Here is a 13,135-nt window from a genome sequence, read left to right on the forward strand (position 1 = left end):
ATCCTCAACAACAAGAAAATATCTGCGGGAATCACTATCCCTGACCTCAAGCTATATTACAAGGCAATTGGGCTGAAAACTGCATGGCACTGCTACAGAAATAGGCATGTGGATCACTGCAATAGAATAGAATATTCAGAAATGAGCCCTCATGTTTATGGTCACCTGATTTATAACAAAGTAGCTGCAAACATTCAATGGAAAAAGGACAGCCTATTCAACAAATGGTGTTGGTCCAAATGGCACTCAGCATGCAGAAGAATGAAAATATACCTGTTTTTTTTTATCTCCTTGTACAAAGCTCAAGTGTAAGTGGATCAAAGATCTCCACATTAAACCAGATACACTGAAACTATTAGATGAGAAAGTAGGGAAAACCTTAGAACACATAGGCACAGGAGAAAATTTTCTGAACAAAACGCCAATGGCTCAAGCTCTAAGGTCAAAGATTAACAAATGGGACTTAATGGGATTGCAAAGTTTCTGTAAGGCTAAGGACATTGTCAAGAAAACAAAACGGCAGCCAACAGAATGGGAAAAGATATTTACCAACTCCACAGCAGATCTAGGCCTAATATCCAATATATACAAAGAACTCCAAAGAACTCCCGAGAATTAAACAACCCTATTAAAAATGGGGTAGAGAGCTAAACAAAACGTTTTCAGTTGAGGAATATCGAATGGCTGAGAAACATCTAAGGAAGTGCTCGACATCCTTAGCCATCAGGGAAATGCAAATCAAAACAACCCTGAGATTCCACCTCACACCAGTCAGATTGGCCCAGATCCAAATCTCAGATGACAGCAGATGCTGGCAAGGATATGGAGAAAGAGGAATACTTCTCCACTGTTGGTGGGGTTGTAAACTGATACAAACACTCTGGAAATCAGTCTGGCCATTCCTCAGAAAATTGGACACAGTACTACGTGAAGATCCAGCTATTCCAGTTCTGGGCATATAACCCAGAGACGCTCCAATATACAACAAAGATACATGCACCACAATATTCATTGCAGCTCTATGCCTAATAGCCAGAAGCTGGAAAGAACCCAGATGCCCTTCAGTAGGTTAATGGATACAAAAATTGTGGTACTTTTACACAATGGAGTACTACTCATTTATCAGAAACAATGACTAAACCAAATTCTTTAAGAAAATGATTGCATCTAGAGAATATCATCCTGAGTGAGATAACCCAGTCACAAAAGAACAGACATAATATGCTGTCACTGATAGTGGGATGGTAACCCCAGAGGCTCATACTGCCCCAGAAACAACTCACAGACTGTGTGAAGTTCTAGATAAAAAAATATTATGCTCAATCCTTACACACTAAGGAAACGTTGATTAATTCCGGGTTATATCCTGCTTTACATGTACTTTTTGCTCATTGTAACTAGTAAGACCTTAATGCAGAGTATCAAACCTTAAAAAATGCTTAAAAATTTGTACATTTATCTTTGTTTTTTTAAATAAAGTTCTTCAATAAAAAAAATCAAAGATTTGTGACTGATTCATAGTAAATCCTTCTTAGTTAAGAAAGTAAATATTTACATATATATATATATATATATATATATATATATATATATATATATATATATATAATGGCTAAGAGAAAATATATTCTAAGATATTCACATAAATCATTTTTTGTGCTAAACTTTTTGTGCTAAAATGTATGTAATTTTTTCATTTTTATTATTTTCCATATTGTCTGCAAAAATGCACTGTTTTGAAAATAGAAACAATTATAATTGGATATAACCTGTTTGTGCTATATTTTAATGAAGAAAATATTTAAAGTTTCATAAATCTGATTTTAAATACATATTGTAAAAGAAGAGACTCTCCCATTGCTTCTTTTACAAACTTCAAAAGAAAGTCAGAACTGGACAATAGTTAAAGAGTATGTGTGTGTGTGTGTGTGTGTGTGTGTGTGTGTGTGTGTGTGTGTGTGTGTACAAACAAATTACAAATTGGTGAAAATATTTTAGTTAAGAATGACACTCAAATACTGAATGACAGACAATTTTGAGGTGAACTTTGAGGTGTGTTTATGAATGCAGAATTATTGATATAAGAGATTCAGGTTTTAGAATAAGTGTCTGTCCAAACAAAGCTACTAGTACCCTAAAAAGCAGTGTAGGGACATTAGAAACTATTTAGGAGTTGAAAAAGTTTGAAGATGCTTGATCACGTACTGAAAATGATCAGTTTTATAGTGAAAGGATTTGTACTAAACCTAGCAAGTTTCTGGCTACTACTGACACAGAGCAATGAGGGCAAATATCAATAGATATGTAGAAAGAATTTAAAAGAGATTGACTAGATATTGTTCATATGGCTACTCTTACAACCTATTTATTTGTTTATTTGTTCCCTAGAAAGAAAAGAAATGAAACTACAAAAAGAATCATAACTGTGGCATTTTATAATTTTGTATAGCTAATGTTGAGGAATAAAGATACATATTATTTTTGGATTATGATACATGAGTCCAGAAATTTCTAGGTTAGTCTATAACATAGACACTTAAAATCACTATTTCTGAGAAAAGACACTTCTAAGATCCAACAAGTGGTTGGCAGAAATCATTTCCAGATCATTGAAAGACTGACATACCAATATTCTTGCTGACTCTAAGCTAGTGATTTTCCGCAGCTGCTGGGACAGCCTCATATCTTTGCTATATGTTCCTTATAAAAGCATTCTAAACTTCAAAACTATTACAGGAAGAGATTATGTTTCCCTAAGGATGGTACATGTTTGGTTAAAATCATAGAGATCATTTCTCTATGTTGTTATAAGACACATTACTTAGACTGTAATTTATACTTTAAAAAGTACCTATGTTATTGGTAAAATAAATGAAACACTGCCTGTTTAAAATAGATTTATGCAATTCATCTCAAATTTCTTCCCAGCATAACCAAATAAGTTAAAATAATGTTGATCATGTATTCTTGTAAATACTGGATGAAATTAAAGTACTTCTGCTCTGAAGAGTGACCAGGAACTCCTTGTTTCTTCTTAACTGTGAATTATTTAGGAAGAAAATATTGTTGTAGGAGGGAAACATTTTATAAAAGGTAAAACAGAAAAAAATTATATATTAAAATAATCAAAGCCCTCTAAAATTCAAACAAATCTAATTGTATGTACATATGGACCACACTACATGAACTCATAAGCTACATTCATATGCATATGCATAAGCATAGGCACAGAAACAGGAACATGCACATACATATACATGTATATATTTCACATAATAATTAAAGAAGTTAATAATTTTAAAGGAAACAAAATAAGGGACAAGAAAGGCATTGGACTGGAGGAGAGAGAAAATCATGGAAATGAAAAACTCTGGACATAAAAATATTAAGTAAATAACAAACAAACAAAAATACAAAAAACTAAAAACAAAAAAAAAAACCTATAAAAACACAGGTTAAATTCTACTTAGCCTTTAAATAATTGGGAAAAAGAAAATTTAAATCAATGTAATCCATCCAATATTAAATGAATTAAGTTAAGGAGTTTGTACCAACTTTCAGTTTATTTTTCTACTGAGGTGAAAACACTTTAAAATGTCATTTAGCCATATTTTTGTGAAGACATATTAGCCAAGTCTTTAAAGTGTCTCATTAAATTGTCCCATTGACCTCAGTGGTGGATTTTTTTCAGTTGACATAAGAGTCTAAAATTAAGAGACCATAACATAAATTCACTTAAATATTGTTCTACTAAATTTCTTATTATCTGAAATCTTCAATTTTGATAACAAAAAGTTGAACCTACATCAAATCTTCTAGAATAGACTGTTAGGATAAATGTAATATATCTTCCCTTAGGCCATAAAACAGAGGAGACATGCCCTTTTCTTTAAATAACACATTGTTTGGTCAATAATCCAGAATGTTAAGAGTTCTGTATATAATGTTCATGAACTTAAGTAAACCTTGACTTAGCCCACTAACCTTGTTCTATTTCTTTATCAGACATACAGATATATACTTTATATAGAAATATATTTGTTTTTATCTGAGATGAAAATAAAAAATAACTCAGTAATGTTATATTCATGTGGTAGTTTTAATAAAAATTGCCTCTTTATGTTCATATATTTAAATATTTAGTCATTAAGGAGGGAGTGACACTGTTTGTGGTGTTCCAAGTCCTGCATGACTGTTGCACAAGGGGCAGCAAGACACATTTAGCATCTCTGAAGCAGAGATAACAGGGTGTGGGCCTCCACAAGTATAGATGGTTGCTAGGCATAAGGCTCGTTTGTACATTAATATACAAATTAACTTGATGTTCCTCCTTTGGGAGATGTTCTCCCTCCCAAGGTTAATGACTTTATGGTAGTTAGAAGCATCACGGTTCCATGAGGCAAGGGTATATCTGAAGTTTTTTTAGGAAAATGGTAACTGCTTTGACTTACAGCATGACACTTTAGACTGTGGGATAGGATTCTGAAGACTTGAGCTCAAGAATTTATAATTTCTCAACTGTGCAAACTATATAGATGCAATATGAATTGTATAAGGAACTTCAAGGTTCTAAAGAAATGAAGACAGCTGCACTATGAGCCAGTTTCTAAGAAAAATATTAACAAAGAAGATAACTAGATATGGGTAATGATGATATAGGACAAGGTCCCATCCAGCTAAGCTTATTGTTTGTTCTTACTAAGACAGGCATATCTCTGAATATATTTGGCATGTTAAATAATGAACGTACTTGCTGTGTTTTCCTAAGAATCAAGGATGTAAAGCTATAAAATGCTGATTTCTGTGATAATCAAAAAGGAAACAAGCAAATGCCCAAAATGTTATATAAATAAATGATTTGGTATTTGTCTCCAAGAGAAAGCTACCAAGATAGAACTGTTTGCAAAGGAAACATACAATGTTTAAAAATTTTCTAACAGGATTTTGACCTTGGTAAGAAAACCCAAGAATTACTTAGAGAGCTTAACATAGCACTTTAAAATGTTTTCTAGAAGCTTTTCTGACATTCATTGTAAAGTCATGAGCTATCCAAAGAGCTTTAAGAATATTTATTTGTTTGTTTGTTTGTTTGTTTATCACAAATAACAAGATGGCAAGAGGTGAGCACAAGAACTTAAGTGACAGAAACCAAGACAACCTGGAAACATCAGAACCCTGTTCTCCTTCCACAGAAAGAAGTGGATATCAACACACCAGAAAAAGAAGACATGGACTTAAAACCATACCTCATGTAGATGATGCAGGGCCTCAAGATCCACATGAATAACTCTCTTAAAAATACAGGAGAGCACAGGTAAACAAGTCAAAGCCATTAGAGAATTACAGGAAGATATGCGCAAACAGGTGAAGGAATTGAACAAAACCATCCAGGATATAAAAACAGAAATAAAGAAATCACAAAGGGAGACAACCCTGGAAATAGAAAACCTAGGAAAGAGATCAGAAATCATTGACATAAGTATCAGCAACAGAATACAAGAGATGAAAGACAGAATATCAGGGGCAGAAAATAACACAGAAAACATTGACATGACAGTCAGAGAAACTGCAAAAATTAAAGCTCCTAACCAAAAACATCCAGAATATCCAGAACACAATGAAATGACCAAAGCTAAGGATAATAAGTATAGAAGAGAGCAAACACTCCCAAAGAGGCCAGTAAATATCTTCAACTAAAGTATAGAAGAAAAAAAAAAAAAAAAAAAAAAAAAAAAAAAAAAAAAAAAAAAAAAAAAAAAAAACTTCCCTAACCTAAAGAAAGAGATGATGATGAACATACAGGAAGCCTACAGAACTCCAAATAGATTGGATCAGAAAAAAAATTCTTCATGACATATAATAGTCAAAACACCAAATGTTCAAAAAGAAAATTAAAAAAGAGTACTAAAAGCATAAGGGAAAAAAAGGTCAGCTGGCATATAAAAGCAGACTGATCAGAATTACAACAGACTTCTCAACAGAGACTATGAAAGCTAGATAATCCTGGATAAATGTCATTCAGATCCTAAGAGAAGACAAATGCCAGTCCAGGTTACTATATTAAAATAGTAAAACTCTCAATTTCCATAGATGGAGAAACCAAGACATTCCAAGACGAAACCAAATTTACACAACATCTGTCCAAAAATTTAGCCCTACAAAAAAATAATAGAGGGAAAACTCCAACACAAGGAGGGAAACTACACACTAGGAAAGCAAGAAAGTAATCTCTTGCAACAAACCCAAAATAATAAAAGCAGACAAACATAATTCTACCTTTAAAACAAACAAATAAACAAAAATCCTAGAATACAACAATTACTATTCCTTAATATTTCTTAACATCAATGCACTCAATTCTCTAATAAAAAGCCATAGACTATCGAACAAAATACATAAACAGAACCCAGCATTTTGCTGCAGAGAGGAAACTCATCTCAGTTACAAAGATAGACATTATCTCAGAGAAAAATACTGGGAAAAATTTTCAAGTAAATGATCTAAAGAAACAAGCTGGAGTAGCCATTCTAATATCAAATAAAATAGGTTTTCAACCAAAGTTATCAAAAAAATGATAAGGAAGGACACTTTTTACTCATCAGAATTAAAATCTACCAAGATGAAATCACAGTCTTGAAAGTCTATGCTTCAAATACAAGGGTATCACATCCATTAAAACAAAAAACAGAAAACAAAAACAAACAAAAACTCTACTAAAGCTCAAAGCATATACTGTTCTACACAGTATGATAAGGGAAGACTTCAACAACCCACTTTCATCAATGGAAAGATCATGGAAGCAGAAATTGACCAGAGACAAAGTGAAACTAACAAAAATTTTGAACCAAATGGATTTAACAAACATCTACAGAACATTTCATTCTAAAACAAAAGATTATACCTTCTTCTCAGCACCTCACTGTGCCTTCTCCAAAACTGATCATATAATCAGTCACAAAACAGGCCTCAGCAGATTCAAGATCGAAATAATCCCATGTGTTCTATCAGATCACCAAGGAATAAGGTGTGTTTTCAATAACAACAAAAAGCCCACATACACATGGAAGCTGAACAATGCTCTACTCAATGATAATTTGATCAAGGAAGAAATACAGAAAGAAATTTAAAACTTTTTAGAATTTAGTGAAAATGAAGACACAACATACCCAAACTTCTCTGATCCAAAGAAAGCAGTGCTAAGAGAAAAACTCAGCTCTGAGTTCTTCCAAAAAGAAACTGGGGAGAGCATACACTAACAGCTTGACAGCACACCTGAAAGCTATAAAACAAAAAGAAGAAGATACACCCATGAAGAGTAGATGGCAGGAAATAAAGAAACTCAGAACAGAAATCAACCAAGTAGAAACAAAAAGACCTACAAAGATTCAACAAATCCAGGAGCTGGTTCTTTGAGAAAATCAACAAGATTGATAAACCTTAGCCAGACTAACTAGAGGATACAGAGAGAGTATCCAAATTAACAAAATCTTACCTAAACCACACATAGACCCTACAAGAAAGGCAACAATTTCTCTCATCAACACTGACACAAAAATACTCAGTAAATTTTTGCAAACCAAGTCCAAGAACACATCAAAATGATTATTCACCATGATCAAGTTGGCTTCATCGCAGCAATACAGGGATGGTTTAATATATGAAAGTCCATCAATTTAATCCACTATATAAGCAAACTCAAAGGAAAAAAAACACATGATTATCTCTTTAGATGCTGAGAAAGCATTTGACAAAATTCAACACCCGTTCATGTTAAAAGTCTTGGAAAGATCAGGAATCCAAGGCCCACACCTTAACATAGTAAAAGCAATATACAGCAAACCAATAGCCAACATCAAACTAAATGGTGAGTTACTTGAAACAATCCAACTAAAATCAGGGACTAGATAAGGCTGCCCACTCTCCCCCTACCCATTCAATGTAGTACTGTAAGTCCTAGCCAAAGAAATTGAACAGCAAACAGATGTCAAAAAGATACAAATTGGAAAGGAAGAAGTCAAATATTATTTGCAGATGATATGATAGTATACTTAAGTGACTCCAAAAATTCTACTAGAGTAGTCTTACAGATGATCAACAACTTCAGCAAAGTGGGTGAACATAAAATTAACTACAAAAAATCAGTAGCTTTCCTTTACTCAAAGGATAAATAGGATAATAAAGAGATTAGTGAATCAACACCCTTCTCAATAGTCACAAATAAGATATCACAAATAAGATAAAATACTTTTGTGTGACTCTTACCAAGCAAGTGAAATATAGGCATGAGAAGAACTTTAAGTCTCTGAAAAAATAAATTGAAGAAGATCTCAGAAGATGGAACTATCTATCTCCCATGCTCAGAGATTGGCAGGATTAATAAAGAAAAAATGGTCATTTTCCCAAAACTATTTACAGATTCAATGCAATCCCCATCAATATTCCCACTAAATTCTTCATAGACTTAGAAAGATTAATTTGTAAATTTATTTGGAATAACAACAAAAAACAAAACAAAACAAGCAAACAAACAAAAAATGAAAATAGCAAAATCTATTCTCAACAATAAAAGAATTTCTGGAGGAATCACCATCCTTGACCTCAAGCTGTACTACAGATCAATCGTGAGAAAAGCAGCATGGTATTAGTATAAAGACAGGCAGGTAGATCAGTGGAATAGAACTGATGTCCCACTTGCATTTCTTAACCTACTGTTTAAAAATTCCTCTGACATTAAGAAAAGTTGCTTTGCTGGAAGTTTCCAAAGTGCAGTGCCCTCTAGAGGTCATTCAGACTTTTACGGGAGATTTGATGGGTCAAAACAATTTATGTAGTAATGGAAAAAAATTTTTTTCTACACTTTATACTGTTGACATTTACACAAGTCAACACTGTCTTTTTCAAGGGACAATATCACTTGAAAATATCTTTGATGTAACAAATATATTTTTTAGCTTTTGCCTTTTACACTTGAGCACATAAATTCTTAATATTTTCTCTAAAATAGAAACAAATACTAAGCCTATGTCATGCAATCTGAAAAGTAATGATTCCCTTGAGGAAAAGCACCTAGAAAACTAAACTATATTAACGAATTTGGACTGAAAAAATATTTTCTCTTCAAATTATTTCTCCGAACAGCAAAAACTATGGCTACTCAATCTAAAAGACTAATCAGGTATTAACCTGAATATGAGTAAATAGTTACTTTTTACAAATCATTGAGCAATTTATTTCTAGAATATTATAACACAAATCAGTCTTTTTATTCAATCTTTGTTTTATTAGTCTTTTATTTTTGAAACTATAATAGAATTACATCAATTTCACCATTCTTTTCCTTGATCAAACCTTCCTGTAGATTCCTCTTTGCCCTTTTTCAAATTCACTACCTATTTTCATTAATTATTGTTATTATATAGTACCAACTATATCCTTCTTTGTCTGTATAATGTTACTTTATGTTTATGCTGTGGATTGCTATTTCTTTTTCCTTCTACCTCAAAAGAAGTGTCTGTATGCAGGTGAAATCTTAATTTATCAGATAAGGGTGAAGTCTGAGATTGGGTAATAGAAGGAGGTGGCAGAGCTCAAATATTTGGAGAGGGGAAAGAAGAAGTGAGAAAGATAGAGACAGAGGATGGGGAGAAGATAGAGGAAAAGGAAGATGGAGCTGATCCACATAGTCTGGACAACCCACAATCAATTTGCTAGGGATTACGTAGATGGACAATAAAATAATGTAGGATATATTTATTCAATCTAGGTGTGTAGCTTGTGTTTATATCGATTGAGTTTTGTGATCATTTTGGCATTGGAGATATACTGTTATAAATCAGGCTGGTCATTACAAGTCTCTGATGCTATAATTTTATGGAGCTAAGGGGCTCTGAGCTAGTGGTAATCACTTTCTGCAGGCTAGACACAGGGGTGGTTGGCCTGGCAAGATCTGAGCAGCTTGGCAGCAGCTGGCCACAGCAACCATGGCAGCAGGCAAGATCTCCATTACTGGTGCCTAGCTAGTTTACTATGAATCAGTTTTATTTTATTTTGTATTGTTTTGTTTTAAACTACAGGCAACCTGTTTATTTTCATCACTGACTATTAAGCAATAGATAACCAATTGATGTGTGTCTTTTCTGTAGAAAACTATTTCTCCGATTTGTCATTCTTTCCTTGTTTGTAGTTCTTTTGGTAGGGATGAGGCTTCTATCTACTTAAGGATTCCTCTTGTCATTATTTTTCAACTCATATTTAGATAATCGTGTTGGTGTGAGAGAAAATTTGATGTTTATCTCTCTTATTTTTTGGTCGCCTTATTTAATATGATCTTTTCTAATTTCATCCATGTACCTTTTGTGTTCATCATTTTTTTCTTTACAACTGAGCAATTTTCCACCATATATACACATTTTTCTTACATATTCATATATTGAAAGACATTTAGGTCACTTCCATTTCTTAGCTATTATGAACAGGACACCAGTGTATGGCAAAGCAAGTATCTGTACAGTAGAATGTCATTGCAAGTACTTTCTTTGCAAAAATGAGCTATTTCAACTGTAATGTATTATTTATGTATACATTACATGCTATACACTATTGATATGATAAAACAAATTTATAAATGTTAAAAATTCAACGTTTAGTTTCCAGCATTGAACTATAAATGAAGATAAAATAACAAATGAAAGTTATTGAATCTTTGCTAATTAATCAAAGAAAGTAATTATGGTAGCAAAGAGTTTATGTTTGATAAAATCAGTAGTGTCTGACTTGTTCAGTTTTAGTTTTTGTTAGTTCAACAAAGTCAGTTTGGGTTTAAAAATAGTAAATGGAAAACTCCAAAAATACATGTCATATATTTTAATTTTTGTACCTTTCTAAAATGTCTAATGATATTTATTCTGCCTGGCACATGAGCTGATTATTTATTCTGAAGACATTATACTTTCAACCAGTGGCTTAGTTGCCATCTCGGTTTTCAAAGCAATTTAATATTGTATATTAAACTCTTTTAAGTAACACTTACTTTACTTAATAAAGCTTGCAAAATATAAAGCCAGAAATCCTCAAAATTTTTACAATAGAATATTTTTATATTTGTCCATTTCATTATTAGTTTCTATTGTTAATCACATGTTGTCTGATTATGGTTGTCAAATTGACAGGCTTTAGAAAGACCCATGAAACAAGCCTTTTGGATCATATTGAAAAGTTTATTTCTACTAGATTTTCCTATAGACATGCTTGTAAAGGAATTTCTTAATTAGATGAAATGAAGTGTAAATATTTACTCTAAATGTAGGCGACACTTTCCACCATTGATCCTGATACAAAGACATATTAGTGAAAAGCTTTTGCTCTTTTACACAGTTCCCTTAACTAGTTGGTGGTGATTGCATTTATCTTGCTGATGCTGTTAGTGTTGCTGACACCCTTCACTCCAACAGAGCCTAGCTTCTTCAACTTTCTAAGGTGGACAGAAGATCTACTACCCTTTAGAAATCTCCCAGGCATTCAGCAACCAGTTGAGACTGATGTCACATCCAGCTTCATGGATTGAGTAGTAACCAGGTTCTCAGTCTCTCTAGTATGAAAACAGTAAACCCAGTAAGTATCATGCAAGTTCATCTCACTAATCCCCTTTTAGCATGTGTTCATTTTATCAGTTCTGTTCTTCTTTCTTCTTGAGGTCACTGACTAAATACCCTTAGTATATCTAATTTAATAAAAAAAATCAAAAGTATCATTTTAGGATATATATATATATATATATATATATATATATAGATAGATAGATAGATAGATAGATAGATAGATAGATATAGATATAGATATATGTGCTCAGAGTGACTTTGAGTTAGTTACATAGAATCTTGAAAGTTACTCACAGTCTGCTTATTTTCTTCTTTATTTGTAAAACAGACATTCCAATTAATTTTTATTTTAGAAACTCATCATAAGGTTTTGCCATAGAGTCTAATAATTTGTCCACTGTCCCACAAAAATGTCTTCTTCACCTTTTTACTATGCAGCTTGTTTCAGTTTTTAGGTAAATATTTTCATCTGCTGTTCTTTATATTCAGATTCCTTTGTCATCCTTTTACTGAATCTATCACCATTATCTAGCACCACAAAAGAAGTATAAGTAGTTCTCACCTTAAATTGACTATTTATCGTCTACCACTTATTTTTGTTTACTACAACTGACCATAAAATATATATGATTGCAAGGAACATATTTCTTTTTAATAAAGATCCAGGCTTGGTAAGTTATAAAAATACACTAAATGTCTTCATAGACACAACATCAGAATGCGCAGGTCACAGTAATAGACACATTCACTGTGAGAGTCCACAAAGTTGAATGAAAATCAGATCAATATGCAACTAGGGAAAATACATGTTTTAAATGCTAGATAGCATAAAAAGATGATTGGATGTAATGAATCTAAAGGCATTAGCTATAAGGTTTTTCCTTGAAATGAATTCACATACATTTTCATATATGTGCTTGAAAGCATTTTATAATTTCCTTTTTAAGCTTTTAGGTTTATTTTAGTTGTTTAAATGTTTTTACTATATATTTGTCTGTGCACTACACATTTGGTTTGTACCTATAGGTGTCAGAAGAGCAGCTGAGTTTCTAAAACTGGAGATGGTTGTGAACCAACATGTGGATTCCAGGAATTGAACCCGGGCACTCCACAAGAGAAACCCATCCTCTTAATTTCTGCACTATCTCTCAAGCTCTCCAGTGTTGCAGTAAATATTAAAGGGTGGCAACCAGTTCCAGTGTGGCACTGTGCAGTGTTGTCCCTATGTACTCTCTGACCCCAGCAGTCTTTCTCACATTAACTCCTACACCAGTGGGCCATATGGACCTAATATTATATTCATCTCAATGGCAGCTGACCTCCTGGTTGTCTATTCTCACAAACCACCCTCTTCCAGCACACATTCTAACCAGCCTGGCAAATTTAAATCTCTAGAAATTTGTCATTTAACAATAGTTTTATCTCAGACTTTCTCAGTGCATTGACAATCCACAAAACATCTACACAATGAACTAAGAGCCAATTGATGTGATATAATCACCCCACCTAGATAAGACAAACTGTCTTATAATAATCCA

Source organism: Micromys minutus (assembly GCF_963924665.1).
Source record: "Micromys minutus genome assembly, chromosome: X".
NCBI classification, from domain to species: Eukaryota; Metazoa; Chordata; class Mammalia; order Rodentia; family Muridae; genus Micromys; species Micromys minutus.